Source organism: Ammospiza caudacuta, chromosome 8 (assembly GCF_027887145.1).
Source record: "Ammospiza caudacuta isolate bAmmCau1 chromosome 8, bAmmCau1.pri, whole genome shotgun sequence".
Taxonomy (NCBI): Eukaryota; Metazoa; Chordata; class Aves; order Passeriformes; family Passerellidae; genus Ammospiza; species Ammospiza caudacuta.
This window is the reverse complement of record NC_080600.1, coordinates 39,578,673-39,594,202: the sequence shown is the minus strand read 5'-3', so window position 1 is coordinate 39,594,202 and position 15,530 is coordinate 39,578,673. Positions and strand designations below refer to the sequence as shown.

Here is a 15,530-nt window from a genome sequence, read left to right as displayed (position 1 = left end):
TGGAAAAAAGAATTTGTCCTCTGGGTAAGCCACTGGCAATTGTCCTTTTCAGAGAGCAAAACTGTATTAATAATATCCCTGGAAAGCAACAGTTTGTGATATATTTCTTTTCTATTGAATCAGAAGATCATATTGACCCTCAGATTTTTAATGTTTTCTGATTTGCTCTGGACTATTTTGCAATATATTTAAATAAAATTGTTTTTAAAATAATACTCCTGTTTGTCTAGGGCAGTAACACAGTCTGCTATAATATTTGTAAACTTTAACTTTTTGACACACATGAAACTTTTAAAGTATTCAGATAAATGCTTAGTATCCATCTTTAATCAGTGAAAAGAAATTTCAAAGAAACTGGACAGGATGTGTGCACAGAATGAGTGCAGATGGCACAGAATTAACATGTGCAAAAAAAGCCCTGAAAAAATATGAGAAGAGGAAGAACAGTGTTTCCAACTGCTAATTTGAGTTGTCCATCCCTGGGTTCCATGAATACACAGGCTGTAGTGTAAAAACAATTTGTTGGAAATATCAATAAGGCAGTTATAAAAAATGGTGTCAAAAACAAGAGTGGAAATCCAGCCATTAACCTGCTGCTTTTCAAATGTGCAGACCCACAAAACCCATCCTGGTGATGTGTGACTTTGACATGTTACTTAAAAGGGTTTTTTTTTTGGGGGGGTAAGAAAAACAACACAAGAAGGGCAGTGCATTAGGTAATATTACTGGAAAGCTGGGTGAAATTAGAGTCAGTTTTATTTTAACACCATATATTAATATGATTTCCAGTCCAGTTTGTTTTGTTCTTTAAGAGCCCCCCTGGCAGGTGAGCCTGCACATATCTATCATTTCCCTCTAAGCATGGTCTGATGGCAGCAATTATAACTTTATAAACTCCATCACTGGATCCTCCCTGAGAGACCCAGACACTAATGGGAGATTTATGAAGTTTTTAAGTACTTGCTCTAGAACTGAGCTCCAACAACCACCCTGCAGCTGCTGGGTTTTTTTGGCTACAGGTTACCCAGACATCATTCTGCAGAAACCCCTTGCTATTTTTGAAAGAGTTACCAGATCCTGAGGGGATGTAAGCATTCCCCAGCTTTCCAAAGCATGCAGGTGATGGGACCCCACACCATTTTAAAACATACTGGGATCATGCTAAGAACTGGTTTATTTGCCTCTCCACCTGCCTGAAATCCCCAAGGCCCGGCTGTGCTGCTGGAGAGAGGGGACACTGCATATTCTGAGCAAAACACTACAAAAAATAGAGATTTCCCTTAAGATCCCCATATTCAGAAACACACCATTGCAACAGAACAAGCTATAGTTACACATTTTTAATTTTATTTATGTTCTATTATTACATTTTTTTCCCAAAACCATACATAAAGATACACAGCATACAGCATGATTTCAGATTTTTTTGTTTTTTAAGATCATTAAAGGTCAGGTGTGTTTAAAGATATTAATTCAGATCAGCTGTGATGAATCGTTCGCTCCTCATTGGACTTGATGGAAAACACCTGAACCCAGTAAAGATTTAGGAGCCAAGGGTGGACAAAGAAAAGCAGCAGCTTTTTTAGTGCTCTAAGAGAAACAGCTTTTGGGATTTAATCTGGGAAGAAGGAATAATCAGGAGTATGAAGTAGTGCAGAATGAACTGGGTGAGTGATAGTTATATTTGGGTAAAATACACAGTTTGGGGGTGAAGGGGAAAAGTGATCTTAATTAAGGGGGGCTTTGAGTCTGGAAATGGTGTTGGCTTTTACGCTTTCTGAGGGGTGAGGTAAAGAAATGGGAAGGGAGATGGGAAAGGACATTACAGAAACCTTGAGGCAGTGATTACACTGAAAGAATAACCAGTTGTATGATGATATGAAAGGTGATTTAGGGGATGTTGTCCCTAGGGTTGGTCTCCAGCTTTCCTGCCCTTGGGAGCTCCAGGGATCTCAGGTGTGAGAGCTGTTCTGCTCAGAATTTAATGCACTGATTCTGCCCACATTATAAATTATCCTAGCTAATGGGTCTTGGATTGTACTTGGGGGAAGAGCAAAAATTGTTTTCCATGTTCAGAACCATTAAAATGTTGTTCAGGTTGGTTGGTAAGAGAAATTTGCTGTTTGCTTGCTTGGAGTCTGTGGAAGAGAATATTTAGGAGGTGAAAAGAGCTGGTTTATTTTTATGGAAGACCTGTTCAAGCAAGTTTAAATACAGAACAGAGAAACAGCCAAATATTGTATTATTAGCCATGGTTGAACTGGGACTGCTAATTGCTCTACAGAAATGGGAGCACAGCAGTGCTGCAATGGTTGAGGGACACAGGAGGGCAAAAGGAAAAAGAAAAACATTCCCTGGTGCTATGGGGGAACCTGGATGGGAGCTGGTGTTGGCCCTGGCAGAGCTGAGAGATTTTGCAAACTCTGAAATGCTTCATAGTTTCCTTTTAGTTGGTTGTGAAAGCGCAGTGGGTTTTCATGGCATAAACCACCTCAGATGCTTATTTGTGTATTGATAAAGCTCCTTGCTATAAGCAGTGCTGTCTTTCTATCAGCTGGAATAAACCATATCCAAGGTACATAACTCTTAGAGCAACCTGCATCTGTTATTCTGCCATGAGCTTTTGCCAAGCCAGACTGTCCCTGGTGAAAGCAGGGGAGAATCATTGAGGTTCTTGGATATAAATGGATGGACAAATGGGTTTGACTGGTTATTTGAAAGTGATTTGTGTGTCTGGGTTTAATCTTTTGTGTTTCCTGAAGCTTGATGCAGCCACTTTGGAAAGAAAAGATGGAGTGTTTCTTTTCTTCAGGCACAGTGAGCTGTATCCACACACCTGGGTAATAACTACAGCTTTTCCAGTTTGGGATGTTCTTTGGTTCTGTGCAAAGTTCAGCAAAAATCTCATTCATATTTCTCTGTAATTTGGAGAACAGGCAAAGAGGCTGCTGAAATGGCATAATTTAGTCAATCTGGATCATGGATAAGGCCTGACCCCAAATTTGGTTAGATAAGGTAAATCATGTTGACTTCCATAGCTGAACATTTTGATTTACCTGCTTAATTTTTCCCATACTTCTTTGTATATCATAGACTCAGCATTCTCTCTGTTGCATAATATCTTATTTCAAGGTCAAAATTAAACTTGCTTCAGCCACTTCCTCCATTGTATTAAAATGAATGTTCCTGACAATGTCAGCAAAACGTGTCCATGTAATCAGCATCACACAGTGGATCCCTTCTTAATCTGAATTGAGAGGCACTATCTGGAGCTGGAGGCTGAGTGGCAGCCCCAGAGCTGCTGTGCAATTTAAAATGCCAGGGTTAAGTCTCAGGGTGTTGTAGTGTTCCCTCAAGTCCCAGAACAATCTAAATTGTTCTTCTCTATTCCTACCTGTGCCATTCAGTGCTGAGTTTTGTAGGCCAGGGCTAATGGAAAATGTGTCTGCCCAAGGGAGAGGGTGACTTTTGTATCAAGTACTTCCTTCCTTTTAAAGAAGCTTGACTGATTGCTTCTGTTTAAATTTTTATATAAATAGTGACGGGTGCATTCCTTCACATAAATATCTGAAATCTGTAAGACGTTCCTGTTTTGTGCACTGTTGCAAAGAAACATCCCTCAAATATAGTGGTATCTTTATTTATTTGAAAAATGGAAGCTTATCAACTTTTCACAACCCCCTTTGCAGAAAATGGAATCACAGATATTATTTGTTTTTAAATAAAGAAAGCAACAGCCTTTTCCATAGTTTTTAATTTTAAGTAAATTGATTTTTTTTCCCCTAGGTCATTTCTGACCTTTTTTTTTTTTTTTCCCTTAGGCCATTTCTGACCTTACTTACCTGTTGGCAGTAATGCCACTGGTGTGCTCAAAAAAAACAAGGTGGAACATTACCTGTGACACATTACATGTGACAAAGGATCCCTCCAACTTGCTCTAAACAATTGTAAAGGATGTGATAACCACCAATGAGAGATCTAGAGATTACTGGGAACCTCCAAGATAAGGCTGTGTCTCTAATTAGCAGCTAATTAAAATCTTGATATCTGGCCTGTATCCAATGGCAATTCCAAACAAGCTGATAACATCATTCTGTAGTGTAGTTGTTATAGTTACTGCATTTTTTTACCAACAGTTGTCACATGGCTAAACTGCTAAAACTATTTATTTATTTATTTTGCTTTTCTAGAAGATAGGTATGAAAAAGGCAGGGTAGGACACCGAGTAACTCCATAGAACCATGGGCTTGATGGTGTCTCATGACCCACTAATATCATAAATCATGTCCTTCTAAAGAAAACCTAATCTTAGAAAACCTAAACCTTCTTCAGAAGGACATGATATGATTGAAAGATTTGAAAACAGAGCAATCAAAATCCCACCAAAAAACCCCAAGCCATGTGTGCTATATTTGTTGAGTCTTACTTCAGCTATTTACCATCAGCTAGTGTTTCACTCATTTTAATTTCTGAAAGGATTAATCAAGTATCTTTTATTGCAAGCAGTCCATAACACCGTGCCCAGGTGGTTTGTTCCCTTCCATCTTGAACAGAAGATGATTTTTGTTGGCAATTAATTCTGGATGATTTCTCAAGATAGATTTCACAGGCTTATTAAACTTTTCCATTAACTTTTTTCAGGGAGGTTTGAGCATCCTCCTGCAGAAATGATGAAGAGGTGTAATTGGAAAAGAAGTTAGGTTTTTCAAGGTGACTGTTGAGTTGTTTTTATTGTTGCTCAATAATTGTTCAGTGCAAAACTGGCTGAGCCCTGCTAGAAACAGAGATTGGAGCCCATCCTCACCTGTTTGATGGGATCTTTGGTGCAAAAGTTCTCTCATCTGGACAAAGAGGTGTTCACTGCTGATTGGGGTAAGGTTTCAGAGGGGGAGAGTCCATAGGCAAAAGCCTGCCTGTTGCAGACATCTTTTAATGAAAAATCCTTTCCTTAGGATTTATTCTCCTGAGAAGCTGAAAAGCCTCAGGAACAAAATGTAAACAATGATTATCTGCTGCTGTGGGATGCAACAGGTGCATCTGGGATTGGTCTCATGTGGTTGGTTCTAATTAATGGCCAATCACAGTCAGCTGGCTGGGACTCTCTGTCTGAGACAGAAGCTTTGTTATCACCATTCCTTTCTATACTTAGCCAGCCTTCTGATGCGATCCTTTTCTTCTATTCTTTTAGTATAGTTTTAATGTAAGATATATTGTAAAATAATAAATCAAGCCTTCTGAAACATGGAGTCAGATCCTTTGTCTCTTCCCTCATCCTGGGACCCCTGGAGAAGAAAGAGTCAGGGCTCTTAATTTCTCGATCTCAGGATTGTTTATTGTATCTTATCTATAAATTTCTTTCTCCTGCCCTGCCGAGGTCCATCCAGCAGGTCAGACAGAGGCACTCTGCCTGCCCCCAGGGCAGTGTTGTGTCTTTGTACTAAAAACTACATATACAATGTATACAATTACTTTCCAATACCTATCACCTGTGTTAGGCAGTGAGCTTCTACTCTCAACCAATCTGTAAGTGCCACCATCACAGCAGAGGGTAGAGGCCAAGAAGGAGAAAGGCTGGACACGCCCAGTTCCCTCCATCTCGCCTCCTGAACCCTCATTCCAAAAACCCCAAAATCTACTTTTCTACCCTGTGAAAACTTCCCTATTATTCTACCTAAACTGTTGTGGCTTGCTGATCTTCATATAAGGTTGGTGATTTGCTCCACGGGTCATAATCAAACCCACAGGTGTTTTGGGCTCTGTGCCAGGGCTTCTGAGCCCCCTGGCAGGGGTCCTGGACAGCCAGAGGGAAGTTCTGGGTTCCCACAGGTTTCAGTCTCCTGGAGCTTTCCTGGGCCATCCCTGATGGAGCAGGAATGACTGAGCAGGGCTGGCAGTGGGACTCAGAACCTGCTGTGCGTGACTGAATGTGAGTCTGTGTGCCCTGCTCACATCCTTGGTTTCATAAAGCTTGTAACAAACCGTCTGAGTAGCCAGATATATTTTTGTTTTCTTTGGAAACAGGACACTGCTGGTCTTGCACTGAAAGCTTGCAAAGGTTAATGTCATTTTGAGCAAAGCTTTCTGCTTATTTTATGCTAATCCAATGAAAGTTATAGAAAAGTAACAACTCTGTGGCTCTTCTGAATGTAATTTTGCTAAGGGGAAGATCCCAACCCTTTTGAAGTCAGTGTCAAAATGCCATTGACTGGTTCAGCCTTAAACCCTCTGTGTATCAACAATGCAAGAAAATAAACTTTTCCTGTGACTTTGACTATGCAAGTTTTACAGAACACTAAAACCAGGCAAAATGCAGCACATGTACTGTTCATACCTAGAAGAACTCCAATTTTTTTCAAAGCCAGATCTTCTGCAGTATCATACAATTACTTTCAACTGCTTATATGCTTTTACTTCCAGGACTTGCCTTAAATGTGTTTAAAAGATAGGAAGGAATTTCTACCAGGAGATAGCATGAAAGATCAAATATTTCCCTGTCTTCATTTTCTTTATCTCTTTAGAAGGCTTAGAGACAGCAGCAGGTAATTTGAGGTGTACATTTTTGAAGAACATCAGCCTCTAGCTGTTCCCATTACCAAACCAAGATTTCAGAAAAAAGTGGTCACTTCATAAGGATGTCTGACAAGAACTGCCTTCTTTTGAGGGAAAAAAAAGCTGTTAGTCTTTATCTTCTATTTAAATAAAAACTGAAATAGCTAAAAAGCCAAAAAGCAAAAAGGGAATACAATTCAGCTAACAGAGAATGCATATAAAAAGGCATAACCTTACCAGAGGGGCTACTTCAAGGGAGAAAAACACATTCTTGCCTGGCTTTGCACCTGTCCAGCACAAAGTAAGTAAAAAGAAGTGGCAGACTTGGGTTTGAAAAAAAGAGGAGTGTGTGCTTGCAGCATTCTCTGTGTGTGAGTGCTTAATCCTCCTTTTAGAGCTCATGAAAGTCCAGAGTCTATTTTCAGAAAATATTAGAAGATCCCTTTGGTGGCTTATAACAATTAGCTGCAATTGCAAACAGGTCATCAGTTGTCCAGAAACCAGACATGAAGTTTGTGTGGGCCAAAAAGAGCAGGGGTCTACAGGACTGTGAAAGGTGAATTTGGAGGAAAGTGAGATTTTTTTCACTCGAGTGTGACCTCATAATAAATTCATCATGTACCACATGCCTCCTCTTCATCCTCCCCTTCATCTTTTCTCTCAGTGATAATAAATAAGCAGAATCAACATTTCTTAGAATGAAAATACTTGCTGCTACTCCAGCATTTTACTTTAATAAAAAATGGTTTGGGGTTCCATAGATGGGGGGCTTGTTTCCTTGCTTATGACTCCTTAATTATTCCTGTATTATTAAAAAAAAAATCAAAAAACTATTAAAAGTTTAAAAGTTAAGGCAGCATGGCTTCTCATTGTTTTATCTCCCAAATTCATCCTCTTCTCTCAGCTTTGTGCTGATGGCACCTTTGGGTGCTGCAAACCCTGGCTCCCCTCCAGCCAGGGCACTGCTTGGGTGCATCTGCAAGTCCCAGGCTGAGTAAATTCAGGAAGGAGAGACCATAAACAGATTTAGTTGCTTGTTTGAGTTTCATTTGTGTCCTTGCTCTTTTCCCACATTGCTTTGTATCTGCCCTGTAAAGTGTAGTCCAGTAGGGCTGTTAAGCTTGCTTATATTCACTGTGGGTATTAAACATGTGAGTTTGAAGCTGCTGAGAAGAGAAACAAGCAGGGTTGAACTTTTCTCCTCTCCTTTGTGAAATGGCACTGTTCAGGAGTCCCAGAAGGCTGAAGGAAGAAGGTAATATTTTAATTGCCTTGTATTTCTCCAGGAGATTAATAGTGCTGTCAGTGCAGGAGAAGGCATGAAGCTGAGATACACGCAGGAAAATGCACAGCAAGAAATACAAACCTCACTGATGGCTCTGCAGGGCCAAATCCTGCTCCCTTGAGACCTGTGCACTGTGGGGATTTAAAGCCAGCTGTGTTGGGGTGCACATGGACTAGATGAGGGCTGTTATTCCAAGTGAGCTGTTCTATGTCACCAGCCCCCAGCTGCAGCATAAAAGTGTGTGTGTACATAAATATAGGAATTTGGTCAGTAATTCCTCCTGGGAAATCCTTAAATTTTGTGTCAGGAAAACATTTTTAACTGAATCTCTCTGCCTGAGTCGTTTGCCAGGGCATGGAGGAAGGAGGGACATGACTGCAGGTACATTTCTGAGGGGATATCAGGGGTTTTGATGCTCTCTCCTGGGTTTACTTGTAGCCCTATGTCTATATCTGATGCCTCAATTTCTTATGCTGAATGGTTCCCCCCTCTAATTATTGTTTTGCTAGCATGAATATGCATCACTGCTTATGGTATGAACCTGAAAGGCATCACAAATAAGTGAGAAGATGTGCTGCTCTTAGATTTTGGCACTTTTTCCCCTCCAAAATTCCTCATGTTGACTCTGATGTTGAGTATTAAAAACCAAAACTATAACCCAAGCAAAAGCCTTATTGTAAGGGACGAAGTATTAATGATAGAGAAAGGAAACATCGAAATTTGCTGTTTGGTCCTTGGAGTGTTTCTCAGTGCAGGTTGTCAGCTGGCAGAGGTTTCTCAGCTCTAACAGATGTTCCTGCTCTCAACCAGAGTCCTGCTGCAGAGGGACAAACTGGATTTTTCATTGCTTGCATTTCTCAGGAGAGAGGGAGTGATGTGAAACTTAGTTTGTGCATTACCAGGGAGAAAACAGCTGTTTCCATGAGCTCCAGGGCCACATTTCCAGTGATCTTTGTGCTTAGCCCTGTGCTGAGACTCTTTCTGCCTGCAAATCCCAGTGGTTTGTTCAGTGCATGGTGTGGGCAGAGCTGGCCTTTGTGGGTAAATGATACCTTCAGTGCAGGGTATTGGATTTATTTGTGTAGCTAATGGCTCTTGTAAATGGAAGTTACACTGCAGGTAATGCTCATTTCAAAGTCTTTAGTAAATATGTGCAGGGGTTGGGGGTATTCCTATTCAGAGGATTAAGAATGTGTGTGAAGTGGTACAAACATTTCCTATATGTGAGAATTGTCAAACATCTCTTAGATCAAAGCAAGAAAAGAGAAGCTGCTTTAAAAAAATATAGCAAAGCTCCTATTTTATTAGTCCTTTTAAGAAGTGGAAGGATGACTCTACAGAATAATCTATGCTATTGTAAGGAAGTTCTAGTTAGTTTGATGTTTTTCTTCGGCAGGAGAGATGGATGTGAGCTCAGTCTCCTGGTTTTATTCACCCTGGTGAATTCCAGTCGTGATTCATTCTCACTAATGAGATCAAAGCACACAGTTCCTCTTCCACTAACACACTCCCTCAAAGGTATTAATTGCTTCTCAAAAAAGAAGAAAAAATAAATATATATATGTATGTTGGCAGAGCCACAGAGCTTCGTTGTGTTATTGCAGGTGCTTAACCAACCTTTGAGCTTAAAAATAAATTAAAAATTTGTTTTATTGCACTTTATACCAAATGAATGGATGAGGGATTCCTCTGCAGCTCAGCTGACGCAAAAGCAGAGCCTGGCTGGTAGCAGCTCTCTGTGAGTGCTGCTGGGTGCTGGGGCTGATGTAGGACATGCTGACAGAGATAAGGGTGATGAACTTCTATTTTCTAGCTTGAGAAATTGATAGGGGCAGCAGAGCTGATAGAAATGTAGTGTAATGCCTTTCTGAATTGGCCTAAATGGGATTGGCTCTGGAGAGGTGTTGGCAAATTATGGCATGCTCACTTCTACCTTTGGGAAATGCTCGTTGCATTCTTATTGTTACCACAAATCAGAAAGGTTGGGTTACAGGCCAATTATTTTCTATAGCTTAAACAGTCCAGGCTGTGGACACTGCTGTGCTTAAAATATATTTAAAAAATTAAAATGAATAAAGTGGTGTTTTACAAACCAGTTGTTTCTTGATGCAAGTTAAATTCCAGCAGGTGTGTACTGCAGGTGGGGATGATCAGCCCTTTATGACAACCCTGTTTGTAATTTCCCTCTAATTTCCCTGATTGCTTATGAGTTAATTGTGTGTGTAATGAAAGAAAGACTTCAGAATGCTGCTTCATCAGTTAATTAAGAGTAAATCAACATATTTTAAAAGGTGGCAAAATAGTTTTCGACTTGTGTTTATGGCTCTTGAGCTGTACCTGCTTTATGAAATTTCTTTTTCTTCCTCTGAACTCTGTGCTCTGCAAACCTGTTGTGTAATTGCAGCCGGCTACTGAATGAGAGGTTAAACAACTGTTCATACACTAATCAAGATCTCCTTTTGTATTTCCAAATCTCTTTGCACTGCTTGCAGGAGTGCTGAGTCTAAAGGACAGTTTGGTTCTAGTTTGCTAAGGAGTTTACATGAGTATATATGTAATTGCACCTCTTTTTTGCCAATTGATTTTATTACAGTGCTTAATGGTTTGTTGAATAGTTTATAGGATAATGAATGTCATTTCCTTGTATTATACTATAAATAACTTGGCAAATTTTTAATTAGGATAATCACGGTAGCTTTCTCTGCTGCTGTAATCAAGCTTTGCTTTTTGCATCCAAGAAATAATGTACATCTATATCAAGTCAGAACAATTATGTTTTTCTAGGGAGTACAAGATTTTGTTGATTGTATTTTTTTTTTAAATAGACTTCCCTTTTTAAAACTTAGCTCTGCTTCTGTTGAAATGATAATTAGCTCAATTGGATGAGTTTCACTTACTTTAATATTCTGATTAGAAGAATGAATGAGACAGAACTTTTATCCTATGTCAGATTTTGGAGTTTGGCTTTCTGTAGCATTGGAATACAACCAGGCACTTCATACCATAATGGATAAAGATATTTTACAACCATATCAAGTTAAATACTTACTTTGGTTTCAGCTGTAAGCTGCTTTGGGCACCCTGTGCCCAAATGAGACATCAGGACAGATAAAAGGAGTTGTGGTTAAATTCCCCCTGCCCATCCTGGTCTCCTGTCCCTTGAGTCTCTTTTGGCTGTTTCAGAAGTTCTGGTTGGAAATTTTTTCAATTAAGTAAATTAATCAGAAAAAAAAAACCCAGACCTTTATGAAGTGATTATTCTTGTCTTTATCTGGAAAGCCATACCCCTTCCAGTGAATCCTTTTCCTGAAGGAGAGTCCTTAGTCTCTTGAAGGAATTCTTGAGGAGAAAGAGTCAAACTCCAGTTTTTCCCTTTTGAGGAAGAAGCTGTTTTCTAGCACCTACAAGTTCGTAAAACATTCATAAAGTTTCTGTCTTACCATAGTGCTGTTTTGTAAATGATGATGGATCTACACAAAGGCCAACCCGTCTTTTCCACAGAACCCAAAAACCCAGACAGATTGAAATTTGCCATTTCCTCTGGTACTTTTGTAAATGTAGCCTGGTTTATGTTAAGGGCTGCCTGGTCTCCTGCTTCTGCCATAACTGGCAGTGTAAATATCCATTTCATTGCTGAGATTTGGAAGCTGTTAACGTGGCTTTCACACCACATCGCAGAATGTTTCTGCAGCTTCGCAGCTCCTTTGCAGGGCTCAAGCTGCTGCAGTTTTGCATTTATGTAATCAAATACAAATCTAAACATATGGCCATTTCTCTAAAATACAGAGCCTGAGGAAACTGGAGAGAGCAATGACGAGTTGGAAGAAAAATCCAGTGGAAACAGAGTTAAATGTCAATGTCTGCATTGTGCCTAGTTAATATTTCACAGGAATGCTGTCAGCTTGCTATAGAGCCCCAAAGATTTATACATTTTCCTGACAGATGATCATGATTCCCATCAGTACACTTAATGCCAACATCTGTAGGGTTCTGCCTCATTTGGGAAACAAATATATTCTGTCCTCATCAGAAAAGAATACTTTGTATGTTCTAGGAAATGCTCGTTACCTTGGGGTCATTGCAATTAAGTGGAGGACAGAGATTTTTCAAGGGGTACCATTGCACTTCCTTTTTGGCTGCTTTGGCTTCCTTTTTATCTTTAAATGCAAGTTGGCAGGTGCCAGGTCCTGGTCTTGGCATTTCAGTGAAAAAATGCTTTTGATCATGGGTCTAAGTAAACACATGAAAATAAAGTATAAACCTGGTCATTAGGATAGTTTTGGTCATACTGTCTGTGCTTTATGGGTGAGGAATGTTGAGAATGTATTGTACACAACAGCTTTATATCCTAAACATCCCTTTCTTTAAGATCCACTGTATTTTATTATTATTATTTTATGCCTTTATTGGTCATTAGGGAAAAATTCTCAAAATTTAGGTTTTATAACTCTACATTAAATCATGGCCAGTCTAGATATTAAGGAGAAGGACACCTGTATAAACATTCATTTTTCTTGAGTCTTTTCTTCAGAGCTGATGCTCTTCCCATCAACCTCTATTTCATTTTGCTAAATAAATAACTTTCACTTGATTTCTTCTCTTGATGATCTTTATTCCCCCGATTATAGTTCAGCTGGCTGGAATTCTAAATTATTTATGTGGGTGTGATAATACTCAAGGAAGAAGTTATGCTTCATGTTGGTGCATGAGTTTTGTTTATACAAATGCAGTTGAGAGATACCAGTGTAGCATAACTGCAAACAGAAATAGAGGTGGAGTAGGAATAGAATTCCTTCTCTGGGAAGCACACCAGAAAACTCAGGGAATGCAGCCTGCCTGGATTAATGATGTATTTCCATGCCTAGAGCAGGAACAGTCTGGCCAGGAATTATGAAAAATGATAACAGGGTTTCTCATGAGCTATTAGAAAAAATAACAGAAGATGGAGAAGATGGGAAATGTTAGCTTGGGTTTGGTAAAGAACAAGAAAACGCAACTTTTTGAAGAGGTTGTTATCTCCAGGTAACTCATAAAATTTTCTTCCACTTTTTGTAGTTCTGCAGACTTGTGCTATTCATCACTTTTAGGTTATGTAAAGTAGTTATCTATGTTAAATTTGGTGTTGTTGAATTTTAATTTTTGCAGTACTTAAGGCAGTTACCTTCAGGGTTGGGGGGAAAAATCAGAATTTTTCATGAAGCAATCTCTTTTATGTTGGTGTTGCTCAACCAGACCATGACTAGAAAAACGCGGAAAGGATTTTATCCAGCCACAGGATGCTGTTGGGACATTTTGAAAATAAAAAGTTTGCTTTGGAGTGATAAATGTCCTGTTATGTACGGAAATGTCAGCCTTGAGAATGTCTTGGTCCTGTGTTCCTTTGACAAGTTGAGGAAGCACAATGTTGTCTATCAGTGAATTGGATCAGAATAAAAATTAACTTGGAAGCCAATAAGTGAGTCTCTCCCACTTTATTAGAAACAGCATTGAGTTAAACAGGAACAAGCCTGCATTTGGGTTTGAGTGATGAAAAAGGCTTCACTTTCAAAGGTTATCTTCTCTGTCTATTGGTGCAAACTCAGTGTACCACTGATAAAATGTTCCCTTTGACTCACCTGGTCCCTCCATGGATTTGGATGTGCTGAGGTCAGTTTCTAAGTGTATGAAAACCATTTCACCCAAGGTAATAACTCCTTGATCTTCTTTTTGTTTTGCTTTCGTGCTGTTCATTTTTAATATTTTTAGTTGTCTTTATTTTATCTCTTTCTTGTCTATCTTAACATAATTTCATCTAGTTTTTGCTTCCATAACAGCAGCCCTGTTACTGCTGTCTTCTTCCCTTTTCAGATGAGGGAGAGCTCTTTGCCCCAGATAAATTGATGGGAAGATTCTTAAATCCTGAAATAACATGATAGGTTGGGGAAGAGAGCTTTAAAGGACACCTAGTCCAACCCTACTGCCATGGACAGGGCAGAGACATCTTCAACTGCATCAGACTGCTCAGAGCCCTTTTCAACCTGACCTTGAATGTTTTGAGGAATGGGGCATCCACAGCATCTCTAGGCAGCCTGTGCCACGGCCTCACCATCTTCACAGGGAAGAATTTCTTCCTAATATCTAATCTAACCCTGCTGTCTGTCACTGTGAAGCCATTCCCCTTGCTCTGCCTCTCCAGGCCCTTGTCAGAATTCCCTCACTTTAGCTTTTTTTCCAGCCTGAACAACTCCAGTTCGCTCGAGCCCTTCTGTCTAGCAGAGGTGCTCCAGTGGCCAGTCACCTTTGTGGTTTCCTCTGGACCACACCTGAGTGACAAATAGTGTCACTTGGTAGAAATGAGAAGGGAGATGGTGTCCAGTGATGTAGGGCCGGCACAGAAAAGCATGAGGTCCAAACAATGTCCTTGTTGAGGCCAGGCACAGCCAGGGAGTGGAACCATGAAAAGTGGTTTTTGTGCAAGTGTCCAAAGAAAACCTTAAAGACCTTGTTTTCATAGGTAAAATCGGTTTAGAAGAGCTCTGGAAACGTGGATTTGTAACTCATTCATCTTTGTAAATTGTGAGAGCTTGTACAGTTCCCCCTTAGTGCTCACAAATCCACAAATCTTTCTGCTGCAGAAGGTAGAGTTTGTTTGGCCTGGCAGATTAATCTCTGTGGAGGCTACGCTGCTCACGTGTCCACCTAAAGAGGGAAATTATGGATCCAGCTCTCCCTCCTCACTCTTCATTCTGCATTGTGTCGCGTCCCTTTTTAGCTGAAATCATTCCCAGTGGGATGTTTCTGATGGAACAAAAGCAAGGGAGAGTGCTGCCCCAGATGTGGGCTGGGCTGAAACACTCCTGTGATGTGGATCTCCATCAGCGCAGCAGGAGATGGAAAAGGGGAGCCAAGGCAGCTGAAAGATCCTTTGTTTTGTGGAGCACAGTGTGGGTAGTTTGCCTGTTGGTGCCTCAGTCCGTGGGTGTGATGGGAATGGGGTGCAGGGATCTCAGCAGAGCCTTGAATGCTGCTGGGGCTCTGAGACAGAGCTCTCCTGGAGTGTCCTCAGGAGGCCTCACCCTGCCCTTCCTGCTGCTTTAAACACCTCAGTGTTCCCAGCTGGAGATCTTGAGAAATTCATGAATACCTAGATTTGATTTACCATCTTTTTGTGAAGCTCTAGTAATTATAATAAAAATATTCCTCACTCCATTTAGCAGAGCAGTTAAGAAAAGGCTGTTTGACTAGAGCACCTTATCCTGTTTTTACTCTAATTTTCATTGATCAAAAGTTTCACAATTTTGATGCCTGTTTACAATACAATACAATGCAATAAAATACAATGTCATCTTTCTGTTTCCTCAAAAGGCAAATTTCCAAAATGCTTTCAAATATCCAGCCATTTTAATGAATACCTCAAGGGATCATTGAAATATCTTTAAACAGGTGGTGTGAGTTTAAAAAGTTTTCCCCTGTGTATCCATCTGCATTCATCACCTTAGGTCATCTTCAATATTCATGTCTTCTATCTGGTTTTGTCCTCAGTGATAACATGTGGTTTTCTTCAAAATGAAGCATATGGTTTATTTTTCTTGTCAAATTGCCCTTAAAATCTCTAGGATTTTTTTTTTCCTGGTATTTGTATCTGCCAGGATTGGAAGACTTTTTTTTGCTTAAACTATCTCAATATTTATGATAGTGTTCATTAATGAGAAATAGA

General features: G+C 39.9%; 1 long non-coding RNA gene across 1 annotated transcript; it reads left to right on the top strand.

Annotated features, from left to right (window-relative positions):
- Positions 1–1,611: 1,611 nt before the first annotated feature.
- Positions 1,612–4,137, top strand: LOC131560947 (uncharacterized). The gene is made up of 4 exons (XR_009275028.1): positions 1,612–1,667; positions 2,763–2,840; positions 2,937–3,015; positions 3,822–4,137. It is a non-coding gene; the product is annotated as an uncharacterized LOC131560947 (long non-coding RNA).
- Positions 4,138–15,530: the final 11,393 nt, after the last annotated feature.